This window comes from Tamandua tetradactyla, chromosome 19 (genome assembly GCF_023851605.1).
Source record: "Tamandua tetradactyla isolate mTamTet1 chromosome 19, mTamTet1.pri, whole genome shotgun sequence".
Taxonomy (NCBI): Eukaryota; Metazoa; Chordata; class Mammalia; order Pilosa; family Myrmecophagidae; genus Tamandua; species Tamandua tetradactyla.
Window position 1 is genome coordinate 52,586,065 of NC_135345.1, and position 11,095 is coordinate 52,597,159.

General features: G+C 39.1%; 1 long non-coding RNA gene across 1 annotated transcript; it reads left to right on the forward strand.

The window, feature by feature from the left end:
* Positions 1-8,208: 8,208 nt before the first annotated feature.
* Positions 8,209-10,774, forward strand: LOC143663614 (uncharacterized). The gene is made up of 3 exons (XR_013166070.1): positions 8,209-8,413; positions 9,225-9,436; positions 10,597-10,774. It is a non-coding gene; the product is annotated as an uncharacterized LOC143663614 (long non-coding RNA).
* The last annotated feature ends 321 nt before the right edge of the window (positions 10,775-11,095 follow it).

Consider the following 11,095-nt stretch of genomic DNA (forward strand, 5'->3'; position numbering starts at 1 on the left):
CAGGGAAGAGGATATTAATAATGGTTCCACCACTAATAATCCTACTGGCAGACTGTTATGCAGCATGTAAAGGCTAAATATAAATGGGTGTCATGCTTGGAGCTAATTTTTATGACCTGTCTGAGCACTTGAGGGTTTTACCATGAAGGGTATACGTCCTCACGGGTCTGGGTTACTTATTTGAAGAAAACAGACCAGCCAGAGAGGCTGGGATGAGGCTGAGCAGAAACTCAACAGTCGAAGCCTGCATTATTCTTGGCAGTGGGTGCTGGGGTGTGTCAATTGGGCGTGACCTCAGAGGATGCAGACAGACCTTTTAAAATTGGTGACAACATGTCTCCAAAGGGTATGATTTAGCCAAAGAGGAAAGCAACACACCCATCTACTCAGGCAGGAGCTGAAAGTGGTGCAGGCAATTTCTCCTTTCCAGAGACTGGAGCTTCTATGCCATTTGCTTTCTTTTCAGTGCTTTGGCCTTCTCTAAACAAGGCAGGATGAGAATGGGGTAGAGGTGGAAGGGGATTCTTTGTTTTTCATAGTTGTTGTTTTTCATTTAAATCCTTGTTTTCATATTTTGAGCATGAAACATTGGTCCCAGGTGTTCTTGTCTGAGAAGGAAGGGTTATGGAGCCTTGTGGACAGAGCTTCTTTTCCTTTCCTGAAGTTCATGGTGCAGAGGGTAGGTGCCATAGGTGAGCACCCTCCTCCACTCCCCTGGGACATGTGCAAACCATGGGGAAAGGGTGTGGAATGTAGGGTCAGGTACTTATTCTCTAAGACACAATTTCCTCATTTGTAAAATGGAGATAATAATAATAGATTCTCCCTTATGGGGTCATCTGTGGATTAGAGGAGATAATTTAGTCTTAGTACAGTGTCTAGCGTATAGGAAGAGCTCTGTAAATGTGATGCATAAAAAAATTGTGACTGTAGAGAGTCTAACAATGGTCTGACTTAGAGAGCTACTCATTGGTCCCTTGTCATATGCTGGCCACATTACCCAGCTTTTCCCAAGAGGCCCTTTGTCCCAGCAGGCGCTTGGCAGAAGCTAGCTCATTGTAATTGAATCTAAGGTCTAGTCATACAGCGTAAAGAATAATTGATATGCAGAGACTCTGAAATGAGCTTTGGGAATTGAACATCTGGTTTGGAAGGCAGCCTGTAGGCCAACCCCCTGTAGGCCAGGGTAGGAGAGGAAAACAGGAAGTTTTATTCATCTTACTTTCTTGGTTTTTCAAGTTACAGTCTCCAGCTGTTTACATCAACTTTGTTTTTCCTGAAAAAAAGAGAAAGAGAGAGAAAGCCACTATGAAGTACTGTACGTCACAATCTTTCCACGAACTAGCCCTTTGTGGAAAATCAGTTATTCTTTAACTTGGCTAGCTCATCTTTCATTTTTCTCTTCTCTTCCCAAAGCAAATATCTTTTCCCTGGCTTCTTTACAGGTCTAAATAGCTTGTGGAGAAGGAGAGAGAAAAAGAAGATTAGGGATAAGAAAGTGAGGAGGAGGCAGGAAGAAAAAACCAGGAGAGGAGGAAAGAAAGGAAGAGATCATGCCTCTGAAATTTAAGATACAAATGTGTGTTTCCACATTTGGAGGTTCTGCCACATGGAATGAGTAGGAATTCAGTGGGGCACCACAGATGTGAGGATGCCATCCTTATTGTTGAGCAGGAATAATGGGAAAGAAATTCTCAGAGTAAAAGCTAAGTGAAGACTGTTTTGGTGTTTCTTGAAAATAAAAGATATTTAATGTATTGCTATAAGGTTAGCCAAAAAATCACTGCAAGTATGTAATATGCCATTTCCTACTCTTCCTATTGCCTCTGTGTACTTTCTGTCTGGCATAGGGGTGAAGCAAGAAGTCTCTGGTGCTAAACTACCTGAGCACAAACCCCAGCTCAGCTACTTGCCAGCCATGTCACCTTGGGCAATTCACTGAGCTCTCTGGGTCATAGTTTCTTCATTTGTAACAGGAGGACAATAATGCTGCTGATGATGATGGTTTACCTGCAGCACCTAGGATTATATGAGGAAGCCACAGAATTTTATGAGTGTTAAGTATTTCTTTCTTTGCTCACACTGATTGAGATATTTAAATTCTACACCATGGAGTGGCATGCATTGATCCTTTTATAGCATCTATTACTTATAGGCACTGCTCTGTACATTTCATATATATTAAATCATTTCATCTCACACCAACCCTAGAAGGCAGGAGTATTATTATTACACCCCTCTCTACAGATGAGGAAACTGAGGCACAAAGAGATTAAGTAACTTACTTAATTTCATATATCTAATAAGTGACAGAGCTGATTTTAGATTCATGTAATTTAGCTCTTGGAAAGAAGTCAGCAAATTAGGGATGGCTGGCCAAGTTGGGCCTCAGCACCTGTTTTTGTAAAAAAAGTTTCATTAGCACATAGCCATGCCCATTGATTTATATACTGTATATAGCTGCTTTCCCACTACAATGGCTGAGTTGTTTGGGTGGTAAAGCTGCAAAATTGCTATCTGGCCATTTTCAGAAAAGTTTGGTATCCGCCGTTGTAGAGTCTATCTACATTCATAGCCATTAAAGTAGGGTAGCCAGATTTAGCACATAAAGATATAGTATGGTCAGTTAAATTTAAATTTCAGAAAAACAACAAGTAATTTTTTGTCTAAGTGTGTCCAGTGCAATATTTAGTAATTTTCACTTAAGTTAATCTGCTTTTGACCTACCTCTGAATACATTGTCAGGATTTCTCAGAAACCAAACTGTCCTTTCTCCCTTCTGAAACCTTGTAGGTTAGAGCTATAAGGGGCCTTAGATGGTAAATGACTTATTCAGAGTGAACTCAGGAATTAATGACAATGACAGGCTAGAATCCAACTCTTTGTAAAATAAATGGCCTAATTAAAATTTTGAGTTTTAATGGTAGTAGAATAATATGACATTGGATTGGGGGAGCAAGGGGAGAATGGGTCAGAAAATGGCCAATCCTATGAAAAAAACCCCTAACATAGAAAATCAGAGTGACTTCTTCCCTACTGGTCACCTTAGCAGCCTCAATTTCCCCTATCAGCAAATCTGATTCTCTCTTTACCTTCTTTACTTTTCCTGAAGCCACGTTAACTGCTTTTTTTCCTCCTCTGTAAAATAGTGGCGATAGATCTATATGAAGATGAGGCTTCTTCACTCCTTCCTCCCTAGGCCAGGGGAGAATCTTGGAGAGGGAAAGATGTGATTCAGAAATAGACCTCTTTGTTGTCAGAGAGCTTTGTAACATTTCAAGTCTGGAGGAGGGAAACCCCCTCTGTGTCCCAGCCCATGCTCCTAGGGTGGGGAATCTTTCCCTTATGTATACAAGGGAATGAGAGGTCAAAGCACTATGTTTTGCGTGATTTTGAGGCAACTACCTGAATCCATGCATGTTCATGCAGCAATTCATACCAGAGTCCAGTAGGTATTCTGCTCCTGGGGAGCAAGTGAGGTGGTACTTTCAAAGTTTATTCTCTTCATGTTCGCCTCTTTAGAGTGTAGAGCTATACATCCCAGGGGCCTGAAAAGGAAGGTGCATGCCCTGTGGATTTTATTACCAGCCCACCTTTTGCCTCCTGAGAATAAATTGACTGGTGTCTTCTATAGGAGTTTCAAAACCTTAATAAAAGCATGCAAAATAAAAGAAAGGGTCAATTGGTTTTAGAATATGGCCACAAGTTCTTGGATGCTCCTCCCATAAAGAGATGGGGTTTATATCTACTCCTCTTTAATCTGGATGGTGTTATGTCTTCTTTGACTAGTAAAGTAATGTAGAAGTAATGTTATGGGATTTTCAAGACCAGGTCATAATAGTTAGGTCATTGAAGTAACTTTCCAATCTCCAAGATGGTTCTCAGTGGAACACTTGGTCTTAGAGCCATGTGATACTATGTGAGAAATCCCATGACCTTGAGGCATTATACTGTGAGGAAGCCCAGACACAGGGAGAAGACACATATAAGTACTCCAGTTAGCAAATCCAGATGAACCAGCCTTCAAGTTATAAAGGGGTACAAGACATGTGAGTGCTGAAGTTTCCAGATGTACCATCCCCAGGCATTCATATCACCCCAGGGTTTTTTAATCTTCCATGCTGAGATCCCAGACATCATACAGCAGAGACAAACCATCCTCCACTGTGTCTTGTCAAAATTATTGATTAACAAAACTGTGAACATAACAAAATGATTATTGTTTTATACTACTAAGTTGGAGTGGTTTATTATGTAGTGATAGATAACTGGAACAGTCATCAACTATTTATTGAGGTAGATCCATCACATTCCACTCTCTGGACACAAAAAGGCATTCTTTCCAAATACAAAGTACATTCATTCCATCACAAATCACAAAAGTCTTAAACCACTTCAATAACAATACAAATACAATACAAAATCATAACCAGTACAAAGTCTCATCAAAATCAGCTACAGGCATGGCAAAACTCTACTCTGACTGTGGACTTGTGAAACTCAGAACAAGTTATCTTCTGCCAATAAATAAATGATGGACAGTCATAAGATAAATGTCCCATTGCCATAGGGAGAAATCAAAAAGAAAAGAGGGAGCCATGAGACCCAAACAGTTCTGAAAACCAGCAGAGCAAACTCCATTAGATTTTAAGATCTAAGAATCATTTCTAGAGCAGTGTTTCATCATCAGAACTTAAGAGAGTGGCAGTCTCACCCTTTACAAGTGCTTACACAGCAACCTTGTTCTCTTCAAACACTCGGATGTGGGTTGCACATTGGGGAGCATTGTAGAGAACACCTTCTTCCAGCCCCACCCTCCTCATGCATTTGGATGGCACCTGGACTCTCTACCATCTCTGGGACACAATCTCAACCCCTTTAGAACAGTGGGGTGGTGACCAGGCTCTCCCCAATCCCTGGGGAATGTGCTTCGCCCTCTCTGGGGCCTGAGGTGGCAACACATTTCGACCTATCCTCTGCCTCTGAGGCAAATCCATCCTCTCCATGTGCATGGGTGGGTCCACTCTCTTGGCCCAAGATTTCTTGGTTCCAGACCTTAAGCTTCCTTGGTCCTGCCTTTGAAGTCATTTTTCCTTCATTCTGTCTCTTTTAGTCCGCACTGGCAGTGATTCCATTTATACAGATCCCACAACAAATGTGTCAGTTTTACATGCAGCATACAAGGATCACAACCTGAAGACAATGGGACTTCCCAGAAATATTTTCTGGATAACTTCATTTCCAATCCTGGCTGACTGCTTACATGTTTGCTTAAATCCTCATGTGGTGCACTATTCTCTGGGGATTCATTTTCCAAAAGCTCAGAATTTCCAAACTATCAATTTCAGTTCCTAGGTACCCAGGTGTTCAGTTCTCAGCTTATTCCTTTCCTCCTTTACTATAAGCTGAAAGGAAAAATCAGGCTGCATTTTCCACATTTAGTTTGGAAACCTCTTCAGCTAAGTTTCCCAGCTCATTGCTTTCAAATTTTCCATTCTATCCAATAACCAGTACTCAATTTTGCCAAATTCTCTGCCACTTTAAAACAAGGATAGCCTTTCTTCCAGTTTGCAATTACACATTTATCATTTCTATCTAAGTCCTCATTGGAAGTATCTTTAGAGTCCATATTTTTTACCAATAGTCTCTTCAAAGCATTCTAGGCCTTTCCTATCAAACTCCTCATAATTCTTCCAAAATCTTCCACTTATCCATTTATAAAGCTGTTCCAGAATTTTTGGTATTTGCAAATCACAGCACCCTACTCTCAGTACAAAAATATGTCTTGGCTTGCTAGGGCTGCCAGAATACAATATACCAGAAATGGATTGGATTTTATGAAGGGGATTTATTAAGTTACAAGTTACAATTCTAGGGTGGTGAAATACTCAAATTAAGGTACCAAAAAGAGGAAGAAAGGCAACTGGCATCTTGTTTCCTCTGTCACATGGGAAGGCACATGGCAATCTGTCCTTCTCTTCCAGCTTCAGGTTTCAAATGGCTCACTCAGCTTCTGGCATCTGCTGGAGCATTTTTTTTCTGTATCTCCAAATGTCTGTGCCTCAGCTTTCTCTTAAAGGACTCCATAACCTGATTAAGACCCACATTGAATGGGTGGGTCACATCTCTGTGGAAACAATGAAATCAAAAAGTCCCACCCAACCATAGGTTTGCCCTCACAAGATTAAATTAGAAGAACATGGCCTTTCTGGGGTACATAATAGTTTCAAACCAACACAGATCGATGCATACATGCATACACACATGGTTGAGAGATGGTAAATCAATATATAGATGATAGATAAAGATAAATGCTTACATACACATGTGATAATAGTTCTGTATATACATGATGATAGACACATACATGAATGGTAGCTATATAATGCATCTATGTACATATGACAGATAGGTGATTAGCTAGCTAGCTAGATAGATAGATAGAGATGGTCATACAGACATATAGCATTGTATTATAAGCCTTTGGAGTTCATACTAAAATTTAAATTTTAGGGGCCCAAAATTCAGTGAAGACCAGATATACAGATGTGTAAACACTGAAAATTAGAAATTTTTTTGTACAACTTAGAATGTCTCATCTTAGGTTGGGCAATTTTCTTCAAAGAGATCTACTCAAGGATAGCAATACAACTTGGAAAAGCTCATGCTTGAAAAGGTGGAATCCTGGGGCTTGAAAGAGCAAAGATTTATTTTCCATGGGTGTGTTTACTTATTTTTACTTCCCCAGAAGGTCATATTTAGTAGTATTCCTTTATTCCTCCTGCCTTGTATATAACCTTTCAGCAAAAGGTCAAATTCTGGCCCGTAGTTCCCCTGACACCAATGAGGGAAAGAACAAGGGAAAAATTTATATTTGAAGGAGTCCAGAGAGACCTTATGTAACTAGTGGATGTGTTATTTGCATTTATTTATATTATATATGGTTTCAGATTCTTTAAAATCCTCAAGAACTTTGGTCTGGCAGACTTCGGGACTCATCAGGAGAAAGTTTATCCAGTCCAGCACTGGGTTGGCTGTCTCTCCTGAAATCTGATTTTCTCTCTTTCATAAGAACTGCTCCATGTTGTAGGTAAACACAAGTGGACAGGTGGGGATTGGACATTAGGATAGATTCCAGGAAGTAGGTGAAAGTTAAAATGGACAAATGCTTAAAAAAAGGTGAGCTATAAGTCTTGATCCAGGCAAATGCAGCTCATTAAAGAAGGAAGCATTTAACACATGAACTGCCCTATAGCTAGGAAGATATACCTGAAAATTAGATTAAATCATAGTGCAATGTATCTCAAAATGGTAAAAAATAAGGACAAAAATGTTGGCAGTGTTTGTTATATGAAAGACATGTTATATTTAACAAGAACCATGTTTGGTGTCTCTGCAGGCTCTTTCTGCTCCAAAACCATTTTGCACACTGTCATTATATTAATCTTCCAAAATTTTTACTTTGATCATTAAGTGTCAGGAAATATTTGCTTGAGCCATCTCTTTTTGAATTTGAGAAACTGAAACCCAGAAAGTGATTTGGCCAAGGCACACAATTGCTTCATGGACTGGAGCCCAGATTGTCTAATTTCCAACCCAAACTGCATTCTTACCAACGACAGAGACATTGAAAGGCCATGGAAGAGAGTGGAAGGGAGGCAGAGAGAAATTAGGAGCCAAGAGATTGAGTTTTTCACTTGGGGGTCTTCTATACCCTAGCTGTGTTTGGAGTAAAGTCTAAAATCCTTAGCCCAGTAATCAGTTCTTACCACAATCTCTCATCCTCCTTTTCCCGCTTCCTCCCCAAATAAACTACCAGCTGAAGCAAAATGATCTACAAATCATTTCCTTATCCCCTCAACTTTTTCTTCTCTCACTCAAAACTGATAACTTAACATTTTGTCATTCCATCTTTATTTTCTAGAGAAAAATGTAATAGTATATCATCCTTTAACAGATCCTCTGAATGCCATGCCCATCACCACCTCAAAGGCAATCATTATCATGAGCTTGTTGTATATTCTTATAGTTGTATTTTATAGTTTTACATAAATATATCCATTAGTAATACAGAGTTTATCATGTGTATGTTTGCAGGTTATATCAATGTCATCAAAGCAGATATATCATTCTGAAAACCTGTGTTCTTAATTCCTCAGTTCTTGCTCATTGTAACGTCAGGCTTCCTCACACAGCAGTGTGGTTCTAGAGCTGAGCTCTAAATGGCCATGGCTTTGGAGTGAATGGAATCAAGGCTTTTACTGCATAATGCCTTCATTCTAGACCACTTTCTGCTGGATCCACTGACCCTTTACCAGGTGTATGTGTATGCATTAGTGTTTACGTGTGGGTGATGTTTGGGTAGAGGTGATTTGAAAATCTCCAATTCAATGGGAAGCTAATATCAGTCAAGGTGAGATAAACTTTTCTTTTTATTCCAGGGTCACCTTGTGCTAAAACCCTTGCAGATTTAACTCTGTTTCCATGAAGTCACTATGGGTCCATCTGTAGCTTTTATCCATAAAACTGGTGTTATGACTATTAGAAAAGCCAGATGTGTGTCTGGGGTTCTGTAAACAGAGACCAACCAACCGCCCTACCAAACATACAATTTCCAGAGCTATAAAATCTGTCTTTTATTGACACATAAGTTTGAGTTACGTTTCTTTTGGCAATATTTTTTCAAATTGCCAAACCATTCTTCAGTAACAATTTTTCCCCAAAACTAAGATAGCCTGTTGCAGAAATGTGCTTATTACCTTCAGAAGTCCACAGAAAGCTATGGGAAATTTTTAGTCTGCCTCAGGCAGGCTGGTCTTCTAGACCTGCCTGGGAATTGAAGTATCCCATTTTCCAGAAGCTTTGTCTGTTCATTCCATGAGACCAAGTACAGTTAGTCATGAACTACTCTGGAAGGATCTTCAATTTTGCCTTCACAACCATGGGAGTGGAGGTGGGGGAGGAAGGCACTTTGGAAAGAAAGAGGTTAAATGATTTTCCTTATACATTTTATCTTCCAAATCAGTAATGGATCAGAGGCCAGATTAATAAAAGCATGAGGGAACAATCTGGATCAAGAAGGGCCTATTGATTACACCAATACTGTGCTGTCTCCTATGTCTCACTTCATGTTCACATATTCCAAGGATATGTCCCTGTATGGAAGATGTGTTGCATTTTGTTCAATTTTTGAACTTTGTTTTACTACTCTCCTCTTTAACTAGAATTTAAGAGCTGGGAACTTTGAAACAGCAAGTGAATGTTGATCATCAAAATGTCCTTTACAAATGTAATTGCTGATGCCATTATTTCCAAAACTGACTGGCAAAGTTTCTGGGAGACCCAATGCTACAAGAAAAACAAGCGTCTGACCAGCAAGCTCTACAACTTCAGTAAGGAAATGAAGATGGAAATATATCTCCCACTACTGTGCTCTGTAAGTTCTCAAATTTTAAATCAGAAGTAGCTCTGCAGCCTGTGAGTTTAATGGTTCCCATCACAATGGAATGCACATCTTCAGATCAGCTGATATATGTCCACTTGGAATTAGAATTAAAATGATAGTTTTTAGAGCTGAGAGGAACCTAGAAATCACCTAGTGTGATTTTAGAGATGAATGCAGCAACTTGCTAAAAACTCATACAAATTTAGTAGCAGAGCACATGGGATGGATGCCCTGGTTTTAAACAAGAAGTGGATCATACTTCTGCATTCAGGGCCATTTGCTCATGCGCCAGTGCACATTAGTGTTCTCACCTGGGACACTGGACAATGTCTGGAGACATTTTGTATTGTCACAACTTGGGAGAGGAGGGTGCTACTGTCGTCTAGTGGGCAGAGGCCAGCGATACTGCTAAACAGCTGAAAAAGTACAGGACAGTACCCCACCCTTATACCCTTGTCCAAAATGTCAGTGGTGTTGCTGTTAAGAAGGCCTGGCACACACGAATTTCTGTGCAGTGATGTGTTTACATAAATGCACCAAATTCACGATAGGGTATGGTTGAAAATGGATGTCTTTTAAAACCACAGTGAAGGACACATTGGCAGTGAGCCTGACTGTCACCACAGATGTGTATGTGGCTGCTTGCTCTTAATGGGTTTCTTCTTCAGCTATGGGATGAATACTTCTTAAATGGTGTAAATATAAGTCTTTAACTGTGGGAAACTTGAATGAATCGATAGCCTTAAACTTTTCTGAAAATAAGACTTCATTCTCAAAGTAATATATCATAATTATAAAAATTTGGATAATATAAAAAAGTAGAAAAAAGAAAAGAGCCATAATGACACTGCCCAAAGCACACTGCTGTTAAAATTTTAGTGGATTTCCCTTTCACGTTCATTTAATGCAGATTTTAATATTTTCACCTGCTTGTAATCATGCTACAGTTTTCCTTTAACCCCTTAACTTTATAAACTATTAGTGGTTGTACAATTAAATTGCACGGATTACAAAATACTTTACTTAACCATTTCCTTTTTGTTAAAAATTTAGATTGTTTACATGTTGTATTTGATTTTTCCTCATGTAAATTGCACTGCAGTGAATATTTTCGTACGTAACCTTTTTTTTCTATTTTTGATTCTTGATAGATTTCCAGACATTTATTTACTGGAACATAGATGAGCCAGCTATATAAAACTATGTATGTACATTGTCAAAGTGCTTTTATGAAAAGTTGTATCCAGTTTATTCTCCCAAAAGTAATACAAAAGAGCAAATAACTCATCACCCTCTCTGACACCCAATACACATTGTTGTTTTTAAAACTTGCCATTTGGATCAATAAAAAATAGTATTTTTATGTTGTCTTAATTTGTATTTACTTGATTTCTAGTGAAATGAACATTCTTTATACGGTTATTAGCCATTGATTTTGTTTTCAAGTTCTCTTCATGATTTCCCCCCTGCCTTTTTAGAACTGATTTTGATACACTCTTTACCTGGTGTCTACTTCATGATTCTGAAAAGCTTTAAAGATCACTATAAATTTGAAAGACATTGATCCAGTGCCTTAGAAATAATCTTACTTGAAGTATGAATTGGGGAAAAGATGGCAGCTCATCTTTGTCTTCAGCTTCTGCTTTGTCC